The 20,555-nt window shown below is 42.6% G+C and overlaps 1 protein-coding gene and 1 long non-coding RNA gene across 2 annotated transcripts in view; one reads left to right on the top strand and one right to left on the bottom strand.

Moving 5' to 3' along the window:
• The window catches only part of LOC115148489 (ubiquitin domain-containing protein 2), a 67,626-nt gene that overhangs the window by 46,776 nt on the left and 295 nt on the right, over positions 1–20,555 (bottom strand). The window lies entirely within an intron of this gene.
• On the top strand, positions 17,771–18,397 carry LOC115148490 (uncharacterized). Its single transcript, XR_003866682.1, has 2 exons — positions 17,771–18,101; positions 18,302–18,397. It is a non-coding gene; the product is annotated as an uncharacterized LOC115148490 (long non-coding RNA).

Below are 20,555 nucleotides of genomic sequence, written 5' to 3'. Positions count from 1 at the left end.
TGCTCGAGCTGTGTATGCAACTGAGGTGAACCTCTGATGCTCATAGGCAATGTGTAATGGAAGAGATTTCTGAATGTTCGTCCAGCATACACCCCTCCAACCAGACATGCTTTATCTACTCATTTGCTGGATGCAGAGTTCAACAGAGTTCAAGTGAAGGCCAAGCAAATGATAGAGAAAGCAGACTATTGTAATCATCCCTGATGGGTGGTCAAACGTTCGTGGGCAAGGAATAATTAGACACAAGGGACAACAGACACACCGGTCTCTACATTGCAGATGAGCTGAAGGCAGTCAATGACCTTGGATCACAGAAGGTATTTGCACTGGTGACAGACAATGCTGCGAACATGAAGGCTGCTTGGTCTTAAGTGGAGGAGTCCTACCCTCACATCACAACCATTGGCTGTGCTGCTCATGCATTGAATCTGCTCCTCAAGGACATCATGGCACTGAAAACAATGGATACACACTACAAGAGAGCCAAGGAAATGGTTGTTATGTGAATGGTCAAGTTACAGCAGCAATCTACCTCACCAAGCAAAGTGAGAAGAATAAGAGCACCACATTGAAGCTGCCCAGCAACACCCATTGGGGTGTTGTTGTCATCATGTTTGACAGTCTCCTGGAGGGGAAGGATTCTCTCCAAGAAATGGCCATATCAGTCTGCCAAAAGCCCTATCAAGAGGCTCCTCCTGGATGATGTATTTTGGGAGAGAGTGGTAAGCATGCTGAAACTCCTGAAACCTATCGCAGTAGCCATTGCACGGATTGAGGGAGACAATGCCATCCTGTCTGATGTTGAGACTGCTTGCCAATGTAAGATAAGAAATCCATACTCCCCTGCCCACTTCACTGTTGCTCCAAGCAGAGGAAACTGCAGTTCTGAAATACATCAAAAAGCGTGAAGACTTCTGCTTGAAGCCCATACACGCCACAGCGTACATGTTGGACCCCAAGTATGCTGGCAAGCGCATCCTGTCTGGTGCAGAGATCAACAAGGCCTATGGTGTCATCACTACCGTGTCTCGCCACCTTGGCCTGGATGAGGGCAAGGTTCAGTCTGGTGAAGTACACTTCCAAGCAAGGGGTTTGGGATGGAGATGCAATATGGCAGTCGTGCCAACATATCTCATCAGCCACCTGGTGGAAGGGACTTTGTGGATCTGAGGCTCTTTCCCCTGTTGCCTCCATCATCCTCCAAATCCCACCAACATCAGCCACCTCAGAGCACAACTGGTCCTTGTTTGGAAACAAACACAAAACACACACAACAGGCTGACCAATACAAGGGTTGAAAAATTGGTGGCCACCCGGGCAAATTTGAGGCTTTTTGAGCCTGACAACGAGCCATTCTCAACAAGGTTGGAAAGTGACAGTGAAGATGAGGCCTCAGAGTCTGATGTTCAAGGAGGTGGACATTGAGGAGGTCGAGGGAGAAGACATGGAAGCCTGAGAGGAAGACAACCAAAGCTTTAGTTTGTAGACTATCATTTCACAGATGTATGTTGAAAACGTTTTTTTGGGGAGATGCGATGGATCATTGGGGATCATTCAATATTCCCTTTCTTTTGTTGTTCAGTGAAATCATCCCATGTGAAGAGTCAACTCATTTAAAAATATTATATATATATATATATATATTTCTATTTGAAGGATTTAATCATTTGCAATTATGTCTACTTAAGACAAGGTAAAAGGTTTATGTTTGTCTCCATATGATATGGTAAATATCCAATGCAAAAAACATCTACATTTAAATCGTATTAATATTAATTTGCATATATTTCCATTAATTCCCTTATGTTCCCGTTAATCCCAACGGAAAGTTTCCACCTCTGAATATTCCCCAAAATGTGCAACCCTAGCTGTTAGTCACCCTGGGCAGAGCAGGCATAGCCCTCCACCCCGGACCGCCAGGCTGGAACATAGAGTACCGATCACAACAGAACCATCTCAACAGTATGGACAGAGATACAGCTGCATGGGGCATGGGCTGGACTCAATAAACACAGGTTAACAACACCTCTAATACACAGCAGGGGCCCATATGGTAACAGTCTGTGACCTTAAGAGGGCCCTGACGTAACATGCCTGTAAAGAGTATCTGAGGCCACGGACTGACTGACTGGCAGTGGTGTAGTGAAGGAGGTACTAGGGCCTAGGGAGCTGTAGAGATCAGAGAGATGGGGTAAAACACCATTCACATTGGGCCTGGCAGGAGTAAAGAGCAATTACTGTTAGACACCAGTGTTTCTTGGAGGTAAAAGCATGTGGTTTAGACTAAATACATTGTGTTCCACTTAAAATAGACCCGGCCAACATCTGTGCCCCCTAGCATGGACGGAATGAACACTCTCCTAGAGGACGCAAGATGGCCAGCTCAATAGTAGAAATGCCGACACTCCCACAGACATCTAAACCCTGAACAACAGAACAGCTTCTGATCATATGCAATGGATGTATCATTACTGAAACACAAGAAGTACTAAAAAATATGCTGTGCAGTTACTGTGCCATGACCCACTGAATTAGACATGCTTTTGCAGGATTAGAACATGTGAATTGAATTTTGACCAAAATTCCAATTGAGAACCATCTGGAATAAGCTCCAATTAAATCCCAGCTCCTGTGTGGGTAAGGATAATCACAATCTATACTAAACAAAATAAAACACAACATGCAACAATTTCATTGATTTTACTGAGTTACGGTTAATATAAGGAAATTAGGCCGTAATCTATGGATTTCACATGACTGGGCAGGGGCGTAGTCATTGGTGGGCATGGAAAGCCATAGGCCCACCCACTGGGGAGCCGGGCCCAGCCAATCATAATATTTTTTCCCCCACAAATGGGCGTTACAGAAAGAAATACTTCTCAGTTTCATCAGCTGTCCGGGTGCCTGGTCTCAGACGATCCCGCAGGTAAAGAAGCCGGATGTGGAGGTCCTGGGCTGGCGTGGTTACACGTGGTCTGCGGTTGTGAGGCCGGTTGGATGTACTACCAAATTCTCTAAAAACGTTGGAGGCGGCTTACTGTAGAGAAATTAACATTAAATGATCTGGCAACAGCTCTGGTGGACATTCCTGCAGTCGGCAGCAATTCCACGCTCCCTCAAAACTTGAGAAATCTGTGGCATTGTGTTGTGTGACAAAACTGCACATTTTAGAGTGGCCTTTTATTGTCCCCAGCACAAGATGGACCTGTGTAATGATCATGATATGCCACACCTGTCAGGTGGATGGATTATCTTGGCAAAGGAGAAATACTCACTAACAGTAAATAAATGTGTGCACAAAATTTGAAAGAAATAAGCTTTTTGTGAGTATTGAACATGTTTGGGATCTTTTATTTCAGTTTATGAAACATGGGACCAACATTTTACATGTTGCGTTAATATTTTTGTTCAGTATAGTTATTTATATTCAATTATAATATTTGTGTAAAAAAAAAGAAACCCTCTGTGGATATCTATTACATTACCTTAACACTTAAGTTCCTGCAAAAAAAGTTAACATCCCTAAACATAGGTGAATAAAAGTTACCGGTTAGCTGTTAAATCGGTTAGCCACCGAAAAAAAACATTTGACCGGTCAATAGGTTAATTTGCATAATTTAGTGGAATTAAATTGGCGTGTGCTTATTTTCGTTAGTCGTCACGTATCCTATTTATCACACGCACACAGCATACAGAACCTAGTTTGAGGAGAGGGATGGCCGATCAACTGTCAGACAGCGAGAGGACAGCTCCTCACTTGAGTGAAACCTGCTTTTGTAAGTGCAGTCATTGTGCAATCAAATAACAATTCTAAGCGCAATCGCGTGTGAAAAACTGTTTTGGGCCACGATTAATAATAGCAATTTTGTATTTCTCAATCTCAACTCGTAATTAAAGCGCGCCTCCCATTCACCATTCGAGTGCGTAGGCTATAGACGGGTTAGATGACAACGTCATGAAAACAATGCGCACGCTTCAATGGTGCAGAAGTCCGTGTGTTGCGAGTCTGGGTGGCCAGATAGCAGCTTCTTGTCATTGCTGCTAGCTATGTGGGGAATTGTAGGTTGCTCATTTCAGTTAGTGTTATCTTGTTCTTGATACCTTGTCTTGATTTGAGGTCTTTTGACTTCTATACTAATATGGCAAAAAAAAAAAAATGCTACCTAGCTAACCAAGAACTGTAATGATGTATTTGAGAGACAAGTGCTCATTGTGCAAGCTTATGTTTTCAATAAACATTGGAGATGACATAGTTTACATGTTGTCAACCATCTAAGCCATCCCAGTCAGTTTTGCCCCATATCTAAACAACCAACCCGTCAATGGTCAACTGTAGGCAGGCTATTAGCGCATCACCCACCGCCTTGTTTTTATAAAATGAACCGAGAATTGAATCCGGACACATTTTGTTAATGAGAATTTGGGGTGAAAATGTAACAAATTCTGCCGAAAATTTAACATTTATTTAAAATAAGACACTTTCCCAAAAACTACACATCTTAGTACTCAGAATGATAGTTGATTTTTGCAGATGCATCATGGTTTTGTAACTCAATCTGCTACAGACATCTTAAAACTGCTTTCATGAGAATCACACATTTTCTCCGAGGCAGCTCGTAGCCTACGGGTCTAATGTGTGGATCATGTCCTTGAAGGCTTTCTTTCCCACCGTTTAGATCAAAACCATTTCTTTTGTTATATACGCCTATTTGGTAACAGCGTCTGTGCACTTCTTCCACCGGGTGCTGTGCTTTTTGTATTTAATTGTTTACAATTGTCAGCTGTGATGTAGATGGGGTTGGCGAAAGCGGTGGTGAGGGCCCTGCCCCAGCGCTCGTGGTCCCTAACTGTGCATAGGTCAGAGGGTGGTCCCTGAGGTGGGAGCGCTGATTTGATGTATTCTTTTGCTGTTATTGCCTTCAGGAAAACCACCTCTGTTAAATCATTGGGTTCCCCTTTCTCGTTGGGTCTAAAAGGCAAAAAGTATCCAAATTGGGGCAGTGGCATTTTTTGAGCCATTTCCCTCCTTTTCTTCCCCATCTCTCTTATTTAACTCAAAAAGGTAACAGAGTTCACTCCTTTTATCACCCAAAAAGTTAGTAGGCTATATCCGCCGAAGCATCTATTCTATGATAATATTTCCAAATGGTACTCTGAAGTATCCATTCTAACCACTTACACCCACGAAAGACATTGTGACTTCTGGGAAAGTTAACCAGAGACTCTGATGAAATCTACAGGAGGATCGAGTGTTTAACGGAGAGACACCAACGACATCCAGGCATAAATATGTACATTGCAATTTCTTTCAGAATGAGCGGCCGTTCATGTGCAAAGGATTAGCATTTCAATTAATATAATTATCGACTGTGTAGTGATTCCATTTTGTCTTTCCCACTCTATGTCCCCACCCCTTTCCTTTGTCTACCAAGCCGTCATATCGGCTTAGCCCACTAGGGACTTTATCATTGTTAACCAATATCTACTGTTTGTTTGTGATGTATTTCTGTGATTATTTAGTTAGTAAATAAAAAATTAAGCCAATTTATCTATTGCTGATTCATTATGGAAACTAGGGTTTGTGCAGGTAACCAACAATTTTACGATGTTTGGAAAGAAACTAATGAGGTAACAATTAATTAATAGAAGACTAATTGATCAGTTATTAAAATATCCGAAGAGTTATATTTGGAAAATTATAGCGTTAATCTTAACATTTTCCGTGGTGCCCCGACCGCCTAGTTAATTAATGTTTACATGATTAATCATGTATTAATTAAACCTAGAGAACTGATTTGATATAATAACAGTCTACACATTTAATGATAGTCACAGACACGACACTCACCTCAGTAAAAGGCACATGACAGCCCGCTTGGAGTTTGCCAAAAGGCACCTAAAGGACTCTCAGACCATGAGAAACAAGATTCTCTGGTCTGATGAAACCAAGATTGAACTCTTTGGCCTGAATGCCAAGCGTCACGTCTGGAGGACACCTGGCACCATCCCTAAGGTGAAGCACGGTGGTGGCAACATCATGCTGTATTTGTGTATTTTATTAGGATCCCCATTAGATGTTGCAAAAGCAGCAGCTACTCTTCCTGGGGTCCACACAAAACATGACATAATACAGAACATTAATAAACAACAGCTCAAGGACACAACTACATGTTTTTTCAAAAAGGCACACAGTCTACCATGTGGCGTTGTGCCACGAGGTGTTGCTTTATCTGTTTTTTTTAAACCAAGTTTGCTGTTCACTTGACCGATATGAGATGGAACGGAGTTCCATGCAATAATATCTAATACTGTATTCTTTCTTGAATTTGAGGACTGTGAAAAGACCCCTGGTGGCATGTCTGGTGGGGTAAGTGTGTGTGTGTAAGTTGACTATGCAAACAATTTGGGATTTTCAACAAAGTTTCTTATAAAAAGAACAAGTGACGCATTCAGTCTCTCCTCAACTCTTAAAGAAGAGACTGGCATGCAGAGTATTTATAGTCAGCCCTCTTATTACAATGAAGAGCAAGACGTGCCGCTCTGTTCTAGGCCAGCTGCAGCTTAACTAGGTTTTTCCTTGCAGCACTCGACCACACGACTGGACAATAATCAAGATAAGACAAAAACTAGAGCCTGCAGAACTTGCTTTGTGCAGTGTGGTGTCAAAAAAGCAGAGCATCTCTTTATTACGGACAGACCTCTCCCCATCTTTACAACCGTTGAATCTATATGTTTTGACCATGACAGTTTACAATCTAAAGCTAAAGTCAAGTAATTTAGTCTCCTCAACTTGTTCAACAGCCACAACATTCATTACCAGATTCAGCTGAGGCCTAGAACTTAAGGAATTATTTGTACAAAATACAATGCTCTTAGTTTTAGAGATGTTCAGGCCCAATATATTACTGGCCACCCATTCCAAAACTGACTGCAACTCTTTGTTAAGGGTTTCAGTGACTTCATTAGCTGTGGTTGCTGATGGGTATATGCTTGAATCATCAGCATATATAGAAACACATGCTTTGTTTAATGCCAGTGGTCGGTCATTGGTAAAAATAGAAAATAAAGAGTGGAAGGCCTAGAGAGCTGCCCTGCAGTACACCACACTTTACATGTTTGATATTAGAGAAGCATCCATTAAAGAAAACCCTCAGTTCTATTAGATAGATTGCCATATCTTGGATTCAGAGCTGAGGTTGAAAAGCCATAACACATGTTTTTTCAACAACAGGTTACGGTCAATAATATCAAAGGCTGCACTGAAATCTAACAATATAGCTCCCACAATTTTATTTTTAAAAATGTATTTCAACCAATCATCAGTCATTTGTGTTAGTGCAGTACATGTTGAGTGTCCTTCTCTATTAAACATGCTGAAAGTCTAAACAAATTAACAGAGAAAAAGCATTGTATTTGGACCAAACTTTTTCAAGAGCTGGCATCAAGCTTATAGGTCTACTGTTAGAATCAGTAAAGGCCGCTTTACCACTCTTGGGTAGCGGAATTACTTTGGCTTCCCTCCAGGCCTGTGGACAAAGACTTTCCTCTAGGCTCAAATTATAGATATGACAGATAGCTGACTCTACAGCCACTCCTACCATCCTCAGTAGCTTTCCATCTAAGTTGTCAATGCCAGGAGGTTTGTCATTGTTGATCGATAACACTTTCCACTTCTCCCACACTAACTTTACAAAATTAAAACTTGCAATGCTTTTCTTTCAAGATTTTTTGATGCATGAATACGATGGCTCAATGTTTGCTCACTTTGCCAATGATGTAATCATTCAAATAATTGCCAACATTAAATGGTTTTGTGATGAATAAGCCATCTGATTCGATGAACGATGGAGTTCAATTTGAATTTTCCAATCATTTCATTTAAAGTACTCCAAAGTTGTTTTTCTATCATTCATCTTGGATTCATAATACAGTTTAGTCACATAATTTCTCAATTTGCAGTAAGTCAGCCAGTCAGATGTGCAGCCAGACTAAGCCACTCCTTTTGCCCCATCTCTTTCAACCAAACAGTTTTTCAATTTCTCATCAATCCAGTTCTAACAGTCAGTTTCCTAACAGGTGCATGTTTCTCAATAATTGGAAGAAGCATTTCATAAATTCCTCAAGTGCAACATCTGGATGCTCCTGATTAATCACATTAGAGCAACAAATATTTTTAACATCATCCACATAAAAGTCACAGCAAAATCTTTTGTATTATCTTTGGCTTTCCTGGATATAGTCACTAAATTGTGATAACTGCATCCAATGGGTACGGATACAGCTTTAGGACAAAGTTCTACAAATGTGATCGATACATGTGAATGATCTTGTTCCTGTAGTGTTTGTAAACACCCTGGTAGTTTGATTAATAACCTGAACCAGATTACAAGCACTGGTTACAGTGAGAAGCTTCCTCTTGAGTGGACAGCTTGATGAAAACCAGTCAATATTCAGGCCCCCAAGAAAGTAGACCTCTTGGTTTACATCACATACTATCAAGCATTTCACACATTATTTAGATACTGACTGTTAGCACTTGGTGGCCTATAGCAACACCCCAAAAGAAATGGCTTTAGATGTGCCAAATGAACCTGCAACCACAACACTTTAATAACACTTGACATAAGATCTTCACTAAGCATTACAAGGATATGGCTCTGAATATATACAGCACCTCCTACCCCATAAGCATTTATGTCTCTTATATAGATGTTATATTGCTACTGCTGTATCATCAAATGAATTATCTAACTGAGTCTCAGAAATGGGTAATACATTAACGTTATCTGATGTTAGCTACTTATTCATTTAACCTTATTTCTCAGGCTACATATATTAATATGGGCTATTTTCAGCCCTTTCCTGGGTAGCTTCTCAGAGATAGACATAATATGGAAAAGAGAAAAAAATATATACACATTTCAGCAGTGTGCGTGCTGCGGAGTTCAGCAGCTACGAACCCATTGGCTTGGCTCTCTCATCCCTTCCGGGCTTCTGGGAGGGAGGGTGGACAATGAGCCTGTGGGATGTTTTTCAGCGGCATCGACTGGGAGAGAGAAAGATGAACGGAGCAAAGTAGAAAGAGATCCTTGATGAAAACCTGCTACAGAGCGCTCAGGACCTCAGACTGGGGCGAAGGTTCACCTTCCAACAGGACAACGACCCTAAGCACACAGCCAAGACAACACAGGAGTGGCTTCGGGACAAGTCTCTGAATGTCCTTGAGTGGCCCAGCCAGAGTCTAGACTTGAGCCCGATCAAACATCTCTGGAGAGACCTGAAAATAGCAGTGCTCCCCATCCACCTTGACAGAGCTTGAAAGGATCTGCAGAGAAAAATGGGATTAACTCCCCATATACAGGTGTGCCAAGCTTGTAGCATCAGGGCCTCCCGAGTGGCGCAGCGGTCTACAGACCTGGGTTCATTCCCGGACTGTGCCACAGCCGGCCATGGACGGGAGTCCCATAGGAACAGCGCACAATTCGCCCAGCGTCGTCCGGGTTAGGGGAGGGTTTGGGCTTTACTTGGCTCGTCGCGCCCTAGCGACTCCTTGTGGTGGGCCAGGTGCCTGCAGGCTGACCTGGGCGCCAGTTGAACGGTGTTTCCTCCGACACATTGGTGCAGCTGGCTTCCAGGTTAAGCTGGCAGGTTTTAAGGAGCATGGTTAGCGGGTCATGTTTCGGAGGTTGCATGACTCCACCTTCGCCTCTTCCGAGCCTGTTGGGGTGTTGCAGTGATGAGACAAGATCGAAATTGGGGAGAAAAAAGGGAGTCTGAATACTTATGTAAAAAGTGCTATCATTTAAAAAAAAATGATTATATACATTTGCAAACATTTCTAAAAACCTGTTTTTGGTTTGTCATTATGAGGTATTATGTGTAGATTAATAAAGGGGGGAAAACTATTTAATCCATTTTTAGAATAAGGCTGTAACATAAAGTGTGGAAAAAGTCAATGGGTCTGAATACTAGGCTTGGGCGATATACCGTATACCCGGGTATTTAGACACACCAACAGTTATGATTTTACGGTATTGAAAATCAGTCTATTTTTTGGGTGTGGGGCCCACTATAAGATAACTATTTAAAATGTGCCAAATAAATTGCATCCAGCTCAGGGCTCCAGCTATGAATTTGATTTTCTAACTTGCTAGCCAAGTGGCTATATGGCAAGATCAAGCTTCTTGGTTAAAGATCCCTGTTGCCTAAATTGTTTTGTGTGTTAAAAAAAATAGCACCCCTTATGTGCACTTCCGGTAATACCGTATGGTACAGAAACCGTATGAAAATCTGGATACCGCTCAACCCTAGATTGAACCCCACCCTGAAATGTCAGACTCAACACAGAGTAATTTGAAGAAATACAGTCACCATTTAAGAGCACTGAGGAAATGTGGATAGCTCGTCCCTCATTACAGCACTTCATCTTGGCATGATTTTCAATATTGATTGTCCCGCCAGTCTTGCAACTGAACTTAGCCCCAGTCAGTCCCACTATGAGATGATAGTATGAGGGCAGTCAGGAGGACACCTGGGGACTAACATGCCTGCCAGTGTGACCAGTACAGGACAGCAACAGGGGACAGTCCCACTGATAGAGGTCCATTACATGACGAGAGACACTATGGCAAGAAGTTAATCCTAAACCTGACCAGGAGAAACTCCAAACCCATAGTGATAGGAAAATCTCAGTGCTCTAGAAATGACACAGACTGAGATACACCTAACATAAATCCTGTATGTATGGTCTTAGAGAACCATGTATGGAGACATCGATATAGAATATGACTCTGGCCTGGTCATAGCTGCTGTGGGTCATGATGACAGTAACACAGGATGTTGGTAGTGGTACATGAGGGGTTTGTATCTTGCGCTCCCGACTACTGATTATTAAGACCAGCAATAGCGGCTGCTGTCCCAGTCTGTGCAACAGGCCGAGGGGGATTACAAATACACCGGAGTTCTATTTCACTGGCTGTATATTTTTTTCCTTGTGCATTTTGCCATTTGCCTCATGACTCCTGAAAGCTTTGTTGACTACGAACTTTCTTTACCCAACCATGGGACAGACTGTGTTTGTTCCCAACACTCGGGACTCTGGCTCTCTATTGGTTACACAGACATTTGGTCTCCCATCCCGTTCTAACCACCTCTTGCCGGCTTTGTATTCATGTTACATGATGAAATTGCTGTATAATATGATCTTGTTGCCATCTGATGCACATTCAGATGTCATAAATCAGCACTGCAGAGCTCTCCCTGTCCTGTGCCGTGCTTTGATTGTATTACTGTTGATTATGTCTGGAAATGTGCATGTACACCCTGGCCCACCTACTGTTGCTAGCCCCAATTCTGACTTGTGCTCTGATATCTGCTTCACAGATTTCTGCTCTCGTAAAAGCCTGGGTTTTCTGCACATTAACACTAGACGCTTATTACCTTAAATGGATCAATTGAAAGTGTGGGTTCACAGCTCCAACCCAAATGTGTTGGTCATTACTGAGACGTGGTTAAGGAAGAGTGTTTTAAATACTGATGTTAACCTGTCTGGTATAACCTTTTTCGGTAAGACAGATCTTCCAAAGGTGGTGGAGTGGCAATCTTTACCAAGGATCACCTTTAGTGCTCGGTTGTCTCCACCCAGTCTGTCCCCAAACAATTTGATTGCTGGTTTTAACTATTAAAAACTTTCAAATAGCTCTTTGTTGACTGTTGCTGAGTGCGATTGTCCTCCATCAGCACCAGCCTGTACCATACCTGCCCCATGCTCTCTCCTGGCCCCTTACACCAAGTCTGAATTTGTCCTGCTAGGTGACCTAAACTGGGACATGCTTAATAAACCACCAGACAAAGTCCTAAAGCAATGGGACTCCCTAAATCTTTCTCAGATTATCACCAATCCCACAAGGTATGACTCCAAACACCCAGAAAAGGCTACTCTCCTCGATGTTATCCTCACAAATAATCCTGATAGGTATCAGTCTGGTGTTTTCTGTAATGACCTTAGTGATCACTGTTTTACAGCCTCTGTAAAATGGTATAGAATCAGCTTGATCCCCTCTGTCAAAGACGCTTGGACCTTCTTTTTTGATATTTTCAGTGGTATTGTTAACAAACACGCCCCCATAAAGAAAATGATTATTAAAAACAGGTTCAGCCCCTGGTTTGACCGTGATCTTGCAGAGTTACTCCACCTCAAGAATTCCATTTGGAAAAAGGCTTGGCACACGCATACTCAGGCTCTCGTTCAGGCAAATGAGAAATAAGTGCACTTAGGCTATCCGGAAGGCTAAAGTTAGTTACTTTAAGGAGCAGTTCTCTCTCTGTGGGTCTAACCTAAAAAAGTTCTGGAAAACAGTTAAAGACCTGGAGAATAAACCCTCCTCCTCACAGCTGCCCATGTCCCTTAATGTTGATGATGTGGTTGTTATGACAAGAAGCACATGGCTGAGCTCTTTAATCACCACTTCATTGAGTCAGAATTCCTATTTGACTCAGCCATGCCTCCTTGCCCGTCCAACATTTCCTCATCTCCCACCCCTTCTAATGTGACTATCCCTGATGCTTCTCCCGCTTTTTCTACTGCCCAACTACAACATTTCTCCCTGCAGGCAGTCACTGAGTCCAAGGTGCTAGAGGAGCTCCTGAAACTTGACCCCCAAAAAAACATCCGTCTCAGATGGTTCAGACCCTTTCTTCTTTAAGGTTGCAGTGACACATCCATAACCTGAGCGGAAACCAGATTTCATACCAGAGAGAATACTATAGACATCAAGAAAGCCAGTAGGTTGATTATTGACAAGTTTTTCCAACACTTTTTATAAACATGGCAAAATAGAAATAGGCCTATAACAGTTAGGATCAGTTTGATCTCCCCCTTTAAAATAAAGGACGAACCGTGGCTGCCTTCCAAGTAATGGGATCCTCCCCAGAAAAGAGAGACAGGTTAAAAAGATAGGCTTGGCGACGAGAGGGGCAGCAACCTTAAAACCTGTTAGGGCTAGGGGGCAGTATTTACACGGCCGGATAAAAAAACGTACCCGATTTAATCTGGTTATTACTACTGCCCAGAAACTAGAATATGCATATAATTATTGGCTTTGGATAGAAAACACCCTAAAGTTTTTAAAACTGTTTGAATGGTGTCTGCGAGTATAACAGAACTCAAATGGCAGGCAAAACCCAGAGAAGATTCCAAGCAGGAAGTTCCCCGTCTGACAATTTGTAGTCCTTCTGTTGCATCTCTATCGAAATTACAGCATCTGTGCTGTTACGTGACACTTTCTAAGGCTTCCATTGGCTCTCTACGGTGGGCCGGCTAAGGAGTATTGGTGTCTCGGAGGGGTCTTTGGCCTGGTTCGCTAACTACCTCTCTCAAAGAGTGCAGTGTATAAAGTCAGAAAATCTGTTGTCTCAGCCACTGCCTGTCACCAAGGGAGTACACCGAGGCTCAATCCTAGGCCCCATACTCTTCTCAATTTACATCAACAACATAGCTCAGGCAGTAGGAAGCTCTCTCATCATCTGCATATAAATGGATACAGTCTTATACTCAGCTGGCCCCTCCCCGGATTTTGTGTTAAATGCTCTACAACAAAGCTTTCTTAGTGTCCAACAAGCTTTCTCTACCCTTTACCTTGTTCTGAACACCTCCAAAACAAAGGTCATGTGGTTTGGTAAGAAGAATTTCCCTCTCCCCACAGGTGTTATTACTACCTCTGAGGGTTTAGAGTTTGAGATAGTCACCTCATACAAGTACTTTGGGAGTATGGCTAGACGGTACACGGTCCTTCTCTCAGCACATATACAGTGGGCAAAAAAGTATTTAGTCAGCCACCAATTGTGCAAGTTCTCCCACTTAAAAAGATGAGAGAGGCCTGTAATTTTCATCATAGGTACACTTCAACTATGACAGACAAAATTAGAATTTTTTTTCTCCAGAAAATCACATTGTAGGATTTTTTATGAATTTATGTGCAAATTATGGTGGAAAATAAGTATTTGGTCAATAACAAAAGTTTCTCAATACTTTGTTATATACCCTTTGTTGGCAATGACACAGGTCAAACGTTTTCTGTAAGTCTTCACAAGGTTTTCACACACCGTTGCTGGTATTTTGGCCCATTCCTCCATGCAGATCTCCTCTAGAGCAGTGATGTTTTGGGGTTGTCGCTGGGCAACACGGACTTTCAACTCCCTACAAAGATTTTCTATGGGGTTGAGATCTGGAGACTGGCTAGGCCACTCCAGGACCTTGAAATGCTTCTTACGAAGCCACTCCTTTGTTGCCCGGGCGGTGTGTTTGGGATCATTGTCATGCTGAAAGACCCAGCCACGTTTCATCTTCAATGCCCTTGCTGATGGAAGGAGGTTTTCACTCAAAATCTCACGATACATGGCCCCATTCATTCTTTCCTTTACACGGATCAGTCATCCTGGTCCCTTTGCAGAAAAACAGCCCCAAAGCATGATGTTTCCACCCCCATGCTTCACAGTAGGTATGGTGTTCTTTGGATGCAACTCAGCATTCTTTGTCCTCCAAACACGACGAGTCGAGTTTTTACCAAAAAGTTATATTTTGGTTTCATCTGACCATATGACATTCTCCCAATCGTCTTCTGGATCATCCAAATGCTCTCTAGCAAACTTCAGACGGGCCTGGACATGTACTGGCTTAAGCAGGGGGACACGTCTGGCACTGCAGGATTTGAGTCCCTGGCGGCATAGTGTGTTAATGATGGTAGGCTTTGTTATTTTGGTCCCAGCTCTCTGCAGGTCATTCACTAGGTCCCCCCGTGTGATTCTGGGATTTTTGCTCACCGTTCTTGTGATCATTTTGACCCCATGGGATGAGATCTTGCGTGGAGCCCCAGATCGAGGGAGATTATCAGTGGTCTTGTATGTCTTCCATTTCCTAATAATTGCTCCCACAGTTGATTTCTTCAAACCAAGCTGCTTACCTATTGCAGATTCAGTCTTCCCAGCCTGGTGCAGGTCTACAATTTTGTTTCTGGTGTCCTTTGACAGCTCTTTGGTCTTGGCCATAGTGGAGTTTGGAGTGTGACTGTTTGAGGTTGTGGACAGGTGTCTTTTATACTGATAACAAGTTCAAACAGGTGCCATTAATACAGGTAATGAGTGGAGGACAGAGGAGCATCTTAAAGAAGAAGTTACAGGTCTGTGAGAGCCAGAAATCTTGCTTGTTTGTAGGTGACCAAATACTTATTTTCCACCATAATTTGCAAATAAATTCATTACAAATCCTACTGTGTGATTTTCTGGATTTTTTTCCCTCATTTTGTCTGTCATAGTTGACGTGTACCTATGATGAAAATTACAGGCCTCTCTCATATTTTTAAGAGGGAGAACTTGCACAATTGGTGGCTGACTAAATACTTTTTTGCCCCACTGTATAACGTTAAATCTAGACTTGGTTTCCTCTATCGCTCCTCTTTCACCCCAGCTGCCAAACAAACCCTGATTCAGATGACCATCCTACCCATGCTAGATTACGGAGAGAGGCTGGACGTTCTTTATCATTCGGCCATCAGATTTGCCACCAATGCTCCTTATAGGACACATCACTGCACTCTATACTCCTCTGTAAACTGGTCATCTCTGTATACCCATCGCAAGACCCACTGGTTGATGCTCATTTATTAAACCCTTAGGCCTCACTCCCCCCTATCTGCATCCCTCATCCTCCAACATCCGTTCTGCCAGTAACATTCTGTTAAAGGTCCCCAAAGCACACACACATCCCTGGGTCGCTCGTCTTTTCAGTTTGATGCAGCTAGCAACTGGAACAAGCTGCAACAAACACTGGACAGTTTAATCTCAATCTCTTCTTCAAAGACTCAGACACTGACAGTTGTGGCTGCTTTGCATGATGCATTGTTGTCTCTACCTTCTTGCACTTTCTGCTGTTACCGGTGCCCAATAATGTTTGTACGATGTTTTGTGCTGCTACCATGTTGTTTTGCTACCGTGTTGACATGTGTTGCTACCATGCTGTGTTGTTGTCTTAGGTCTCCATATATGTAATGTTTTGTCTTTTTATAATTTTTTTAAAATCCCAGCCCCCGTAGGAGGTCTTTTGCCTTTTGGTAGGCCATCATTGTAAATAAGAATTTGTTCTTAACTGACTTGCCTAGTTAAATTTTAAAAATGGTGTATGCATGTGTGTTTGTGTTGGTATGCTTGTGTGTGTGTGTGTGTGACTGTGTATGTAGTGAATGTGTGTGGGAGTGTCAATGTAGTGTGTACAGTATATGGTGTGTATACTGTATATAGTCTAGTGAGTGTGTGTAGGGTCAGTGCAAGATAGTTTGGGTACCATTAATTGACTATTTTAGTAGTCTGGCTATTTAGCAATCTTATAGGTTGAGGGTAGAAGCTGTCTCAGAGCCTGTTAGTTCGGTCCCAGGGTCCCTAGCTTGGTGATGAGCTTGAGGGGACTATGGTGTTGAACGCTGAGCTGTAGTATGAACAGCATTCTCACATAGTTTTTTCCTCACTTGTCCAGGTGGGAGAGGGTGGTGTGAAGTGCAATTGAGATTGCGTCATCTGTGGATCTGTTGGGACGGTATGCAAATTGGAGTGGGTCCAGGGTGTCTGGGATGATGGTGTTGATGTGTGTCATGACCAGCCTTTCAAAGCACTTCATCATTACAGATGTGAGTGCTGCAGGGCGATAGTCATTTAAGCAGGTTAAGTTAGACCTCTTGGGAACAGGGCGGTCAGCTTGAAACGTTGGGATGCTTTGAGAAAGGGCCTTGGTATTCAGTCTCAGCCTTGTGATTGTTAACCTGTTTAAACGGTTTGCTCACAATTGGCCACAGAGAGAGAGATCATAGTCATTCGGAAAAACAGGGGCTTTCCAGTCTTATATTCCTCGAAGCGAGCATAAAAGGAATTTAGGAGTTGCCCAGTGACGCAGTTGCCCAGTGACGGAGTTGCCCATGGCTGGGTTTCCCTTTGTAATCAGTTATCGTATGCAAGCCCAGCCATGAGCGTCGGAGCCGGTGTAATAGGATTTCACCTTCCTCCTATATTGTCCTTTTGCACGTTTGATGTCTCGGAGGTCGTAGTGGGATTTCTTGAACATGTCCTTGTCCCATTCCTTGTAAGCGGTAGCTCTAGCCTTTAGCCCCATGTGGATATTGCCTGTAATCCATTGTTTTTGGATTGGATACATTCTTATAGTCACTGCAGGGATGACATCGTCTATGCACTTTTTGATGAAGCCTGTGACTATTGTGGTAAACTCCTCAAGGCAATCGGATGAATCCCGGAACATATCCCAGTCTTGAAGCCACGCGTCTGATTCATCCAACCACTTCCGCATTGAGCATATCACTGGTACTTCCGGTTTGAGCTTTTGTTTGTAAACAGGAAGCAGGAAAATGGAGTCATGGTCAAATGCTCCAAAGGGAGAAGTGGTCTTTATCGCCCCTAGTGGCAAAGGAGACTTGTTGGTAGAAGTGAAGTAGCACGGTTTTAAGTCTCCCCCGTGTTAAAGTCTCCGCCCACCAAAAACATTGCCTCTGGGTGAGCGGTTTCTTGTTTGTTTATGGCCCCATACATTTCGTTGGGTGCCAGAGTGGTGTTGGCTTGTGGAGGGATGTAGACAGCTGTGATAATTACAGATGAGAACTCTCTTGGTAGATAAAAAAGGTATGCAGCTTACCATGAGGTTTTCTATATCAGGTGAGCAAAAGCTCAAGATTTCCTTCACAATTGAAGCAGAACACCAGTTGTTCAACTTCCCCGAAGCGGCCGTTCGATTCTGTCGCTGCATGAAGAATCCACTGAGAACTACCAGCCACGTCTCAGTAAGACATAATATTGCAACTTTTCAAGTCTCGCTGATGGACAAGCTTTGGTCGAGAGTCTCCCATCTTATTCTCGAGTGACTGGACATTTGCCAATATAACTGAGGGGAACATCATTTGATTCTCTCTTTGCCTCAATTTCACCAGGACTCCACCTTGTCTACGCCTGCAGCGTTTTGGTAGCCCATGGAACAAAGGAATAGGGTCTGGTACGAACAGTGGAACAGCTGAGTCAGAGTTGTAGTTGTATTTGAAGTAGAAATTGAGGTTAGTAACTGTCGATCTGATGTCGAGAAGTGCTTGGTGGTCATATGTGATAATAGTACGGACTGTACAAAAAAAGGTCAAGATAAACACAAAAGTCACTATATAGCAAAGTTGGGTTGGAACTTGTAAGACGTCGCCCTTCTCCGTTACTGTATCGCATAGGGACAAGTAAACCAAATGTCTTGTTTGTATTTTCCTAGGATTCTAAGCCCACGTCGAGACTTCCCAGTGATCGCTTGACAGAACACAACCTTTCTTCTTAGGTTTTTGCCACAATAAATGAAATTCAAAGAGTAGTTTGGACAAGTTTTTCTGACTAGATTACAAATCTACCACCTTCCCTCAAAGTCCCACCCACGGTGATTGATTTGGTAGGGTTTCAGACCTGCCACTTTGACTCAAACATCCCACCCACAGTGACTGATTGACAGGCCAAAGTGTTAAAGGGATAGTTCACCCAAATTACAAATAGGTTTCCTTACCCCAAGTGTCCACAGCCGCAGAGTAAATAAAATACATAATTTGAAGAACAAACATCATTGTGACAAGTCATATCTTGCAGTAAAACTCTAAATATGGCTTTAATCTCAAGAGAAGACAAGTTTAATGGAAAAAATGTAATGATCAAATAGGCATTAGAATGTACCAGAGGCCACTAAAATAGAGCTCATTCTGCTACATGGTTAAAACTAACATTTAGATCTCATGGATGGTCAGTCCTTACATCCATAGCTCTGTCTATGAATTTGAGAGTGGTTTTATTTCTCAAGCCCCTCCCTCAGCTATTTACCAAAACGAGTGGTGGAGTGATGGCTTTGTTGTTGTTTGAAGTCTGGATTGGCCCTTTAAATAAATTTTAAAAAATAAGACATTTATTTTAAAAATTGTTTCAAGAAATCATAGAATATTTTGACAACCCTGTTTGTAAACTTTCAATTTATATAAAACTCAACTGTTTACATTTTTCAGTGACTAAGACAGATGTCTCATGGTAGGGTGGGATATGGAAAGTAGGTCAACTATGAGCACCTCCATCTCCTGAATGTTTTGGCATTCTGGTACAAAAAGTCACTTTCTGACCACTTCTACCATAGACAGACATGTTTTGAAGGTTCTGTCAAATCAAAAGGGGTGCAGTCAGAATGTGATTGAATTCATATAAGCCTTTTCCTGGATGAATCCCTAACTTGCTCTCCTCATCTCTCTCTACTTTACATTATCATGTAGAATCTTGACAGTTGCAAGTTACATTAGCTCCACAAAATGTTCAGCAGTGTACAATTGGTTACAACACAAACGTCACTAGCCTGGGTGCATGCCAGTCTGTTTCTGCTCGCTTGCCAACTCCTCATGGCAAGGAGTGAAATGTTAGCTAAACTAACTGGTACCCAGGCTAAAACTTTGCTTCCTGGTTATAGCAATATAACAGTGTGGGCCTAATAACATGTGGTAACACAGTGATCCCAAGACACTGTAGCATTGGGAGGCCCACCTCAGGGACAAGTGCATTGCCTAGGTGTGCAATGCAAACATGAAGAAGATCAATACCTGTCATCTATGCAAGGAGACAACATTTACACTTCTTCTTTGTGTGCATGTACAAGCCTCATCCCCTCAACCACAAGCTCAATCAAACCATGTTACAATCATAACAAAAACAACATATGCAACATCAGACACCGGAAATCCCGACTAGGTGAGGAAATAACAACGTGAAGTAGGGACCCGAGGGTCGTAGGAGACCAACCAGCAGATTAATACCAGTCTCTCATTCACAAAGCCTTGGAGACAGTGCGCTACATGAATGAACACGGTGGCAACATAAAACCATTAACTATGCGTCACTGAGATATTCAACAATAACCAGTATCTGCATACAGGGATAAAGTACAATTAATGGAGATGTAAACGGGCCAAGCGGTGGCGTTATCTCGCAATCTAGACCCACCACCGCCGGTCTTTTTGGTGCAACTCCCCCATCCTCTTGAGTCCTGCAGTTAGTTGAGAATCAAAATTGTACGCTCCCCCACTTTAGAATGTCGACCCCCAAGAAAAGACGCATGAAAATGAAACAGAATTAGGCTATAGGATTGCAAAAATGCATCCGAGAACAACAAAGCATTATTGTTTGTGTTTACTATTACGATTTTATCCATTCTTGAACCAAACGGTGACCCACATTTAACGTATTATGTAGCAAGATAGCGAGCTAGCATGCTAACCGGCTGGCTAACTGCAACATCAAACGCCTTCATTCAAAGCAGACAAATGCAGTCATCTAACACCGAACAGTAGGCAATTTCAAGATCATAAAATGTTGCCTAGCTATGAAGCTATTAGCACGAGGCCAGATGGGCTATCGAGCTGATAGTCGTGGCCGCCACGATGTTCTAGGCGGCTGCAATAAAGGAAGACATGGGGAGGCAAGACGCATGAAAATTGGCATGTACCAAA

This window comes from Salmo trutta, chromosome 15, assembly GCF_901001165.1.
Source record: "Salmo trutta chromosome 15, fSalTru1.1, whole genome shotgun sequence".
Taxonomy (NCBI): Eukaryota; Metazoa; Chordata; class Actinopteri; order Salmoniformes; family Salmonidae; genus Salmo; species Salmo trutta.
Note: the sequence above shows the minus strand (reverse complement) of the source record. Positions and strands in the feature narration are given on the sequence as shown.